This window comes from Cebus imitator, unplaced genomic scaffold (assembly GCF_001604975.1).
Source record: "Cebus imitator isolate Cc_AM_T3 unplaced genomic scaffold, Cebus_imitator-1.0 Scaffold259, whole genome shotgun sequence".
In the NCBI taxonomy this organism is placed as follows: Eukaryota; Metazoa; Chordata; class Mammalia; order Primates; family Cebidae; genus Cebus; species Cebus imitator.
The window spans coordinates 2,251,092-2,254,992 of NW_016107574.1; positions in this window are offsets into that span (position 1 = coordinate 2,251,092).

Sequence of the window (3,901 nt, forward strand, 5' to 3'; positions counted from 1 at the left end):
TTTAACTCAGTACCAATAAAATTTCAGCAGGATTTTATTTTGGTAGATATTGATAAGCTGATTCTAAAATTTATATTCAAAGACAAAAAAGTGAAATAGCAAAAACAATTTTGAAAAAGAATAAAGTTATCCAATTTTAAGATTTATTATAAAACTATGTAATCAAGACTGTAATATTAGCATAATAGATAGCTCAATGAAACAGATCCAGAAATAGATTCATATAAGTGCAGAAAATTTATTGACCAAACTACAAAAGTTTAATGAAGAGCTTTTTCAATAAATGCTAGAACAATTAAATATCCATAGGCAGTAAAACAAAAAACAGGGTAATAGAACAAATCTTGATCTAAATCTTACAACTTATACAAAAATAAACTCAGAAGAGATTACTGGCTTAAATGTAAATGTAAGACTATAACTGTAGAAGTTTTAAGAAAAACATCGGAAAATGTATTTGACATTGAGTTTTGTACTGAATTTTTAGACATGACACACAGTATTATTCATGAAATAATAATGTAATAAATTGGACTCCCACAGGAATGGACCAAAACAAATAGAGGTAAGATTTAACTGAAGTGTCAAAGTGAGAGAGTTGCAGTGTAGTGGAGAAGTGGAGATACACTTCTGGTGATTGAAAGTCCAGGAAGGCAGCATGAAGTCTTATGCAGTCTTGTCTCTCCTGCCTGTATTGGATCAACCTGGAAATAGGAGCTATTTCCCATTGTGGGGAAATGGTAAGAAGAAGACGCCCACCATCCTCATTCCATCACAAGCACCTACAATCCTTACTACAAAATAATTCTACAGTCCTTACCAAGGGATAATCTCACAGTCCTTGCAAGTCTTGGGCCCAGCTTGAAGCCACGTCAGAAATTCATACAGCTACATTTCCCTAAATTAGGAGTGCAAGTTGTTCACTCCCCACCTCCAACTCATTCCCTGTGAGACAAGCTGCTACAGCCTTAAGCCCAGGATGGGCTGTGACTCTTGTCCTGCACATTATGAAAACCAAACCCCACTGTCACACTATCAGCCAGAACAGTCCAGCAGTCACACCCAGGGCAAATATACCTTCAAGCTGGTCAAATACTATGTGCTCTTCCTCAAGTTGGGGATGTCTCTGAGCCTACCAGCAGCTGATATGCCCCTGAGCCAATGTGGCTTTGAGCCTGTGCTTGGGACCTGAGAAACAGCCCAGCAGTGCCCCTACTCCTCACAGACATGCTCCTGGTCTGTCATCAATAGCCCTGCACCTCCAATAAGGGCTTATAAACAGTTCTGTAGGAGAGATTGGTTAAAGAATACAACATTACAGCTAGATAAGAGGAATAAATTCTAGTGTTCTATATCACGGTAGGATGAATACAGTGAGTAACAATATATAGTTTTAAATAGAAGAAAGATATTGAATGTTCCCAACATAAATAATGTTTGAGATGATAAGCATGCTAATTACCCTGAAATGATTACTATACATTATATGTATTAAAACATCACTATATACCCCATAAATATATATAATTATTATTTGTCCATTTAAAAATACACTTTGAGCACTTTGAGAAGCCAAAGCCAGTGGATCATCTGAGGAGTTCAAGACCAGCCTAGTCCAACATGGTGAAACCCATCTCTACTAAAAATACAAAAGTTAGCTGGTTAGTTAGCCTCAGCCTCCCAGCTACTTGGGAGGCTGAGGCAGGAGAATCACTTGAACCCGGGAGCTGGAAATTGCAGTAAGCTGAGATTGCACAACTGCACTCCAGCCTGGGTAACAGGGCGAGACTCCATCTCAAACAAAAAAGTACACTTTGAAAAAATTAGACTTCATCTAAATTAAAAATGTTGATTTTGCAAAATATCCTATTAAAGCAATGAAAAGATAAGCTACATATTAGGAGAAATGTTTGTAAAACACACACACACACGACAGTTGATTTTAATAAGAATATATATACTGTTTGTATTTTATTTTTTGTAAAGATGGAGTCTCACTATGTTTCCCAGAGTGGTCTCCAACTAATGACTTCAAAAAATCCTTCTGCCTCAGCCCTCCAAAAGGTTGGGATGACAGGTGTGAGCCGCCATGCCTATCCCCAGAATATATAAATAACTTCCAAAACTCAATCATATGAAAATAAAACAAAAATGATTCTAAAAAGGGCTAATGACGTGAATATGCCCTTCCTCGAAGAGGATTGAAGTTGACAAATACGCACTTAAAAAGATATTTATAGTAGTATTGTAAATAATTTTTTAAATTTTCTATGTATCATGATGTTTTGACATCTTAAAACCTTTTCTAGCTGGGGAGAGACTGCCCCTCCTGGAGCTACCCAATTCTTAGAAATAGCAAGGGCTCAGCCTGGAGCATGCATTTGAGGGGCAAACTAAACAATCCACAGCCATGCCTCTTCTCTCTGGCTTATACAACCCAGGAACCAACATTCCTCTTGCTTAATCATCTCAATGCCTGGTATGGACACCTGAGGACAATCCCTGTAGCTTAGAGTCCGCTGACATTATCAAACTAGCCAGGCTTAATCTGTTTATTCCGCTCTTTCTTTTCCTGTGGAAATCCTCGTAAAGACTGTGGCCTTATAGGGTCCTTCTACTCTTGCCTTCTGCCTACTCACCACCTCCGTGTCTTTCCCATCTGGCCCTACACAGTGTTCCTATGTCTCCTGGCTCTACAATCTGTTAGTATAATAAACTTAGTTTTTTCCTGAGCCTCTCCTCTGTCTCATGTGGTGATGCCTGACGCCATTTCAGAAAAGAATACAAAAAAAATACAAAAAAAAAAAAAAAAGTCACTAACGTTTACAAATTGAAATCATGATGAAATATTACTGCATATTGGAAAGGCTAAAACAAAACATTCAATAACGTGTACTGACAAGGGTGTAGAGCAACTGGAACTCTTCATAGATTGCTGGTGGGAGTGAAAACTGGTATAGCCACATTGGAAAGGGTTTGGCAGTTTCCTGCAAAGTTCACAATACTCTGTTGTGTGATTCCACCAGCCCCACTCCTGGAAATACATCTTAGAAAAATGAAAAGATACATTCACACAAACATCTCTACATGGATATTGGTAGTGACTATTAATAATTGACTCAAATTGCAAAAAACATAATGTCCTTCAATAGGCTAATGGATAAACAAAGTGAAGTGTGTCTACAAAATGGAACACAGATCAGACACAGCAACAAAAAGGAACAAACTTGTGATCCACACAAGTTATATGAATTCCAAAGGCATTTTACTGAGCACTGCTTACTATGTTTAAACATACTGCTGCATAATTAAGCACTAAAAAAATAAAACTGTAGGTATGGAGACTATCTCAGTGATTTTTAGAGATTATAATTGGGAACAGAAAGTAAAAACAAATTGAAAACGTAAAAGAATATTTTGTAGTAATTTAATTTCTGCATATTGATTATTGTGGTGTTTAGATGGATCTATCTATATATGTTAAAATTCACATAACTGAAAGACTACCAACAAGTCAATATTGCTGTATACATTAAAAAAATAAGAACATTGTTAAGAAAATACAAGGGGAAGAGAAAGAAACAATTTCCAAATACATGTCTGATAAAGGACATGTATCTAGAATATATAAAGACCTCTTAAAATTCTACAGTATAAAAGCATTCTAGCAAAATATAGAATAGTTGAATGATGTTTCAGCAAAGAAAAGGAATAGGCTCATAAACAAGTACTCAGAATCAGTCATTTGGAAGATGCAGATCTATCTATGAGAAGATGATGCTAATTACCTATTAGAGTGGCTTTTTTTAATTGCATTTTAGGTTTTGGGGTACATGTGAAGAACATGCAAGATTGTTGCATAGGTACACACGTGGCAGTGTGATTTACTGCCTTCCTCCCC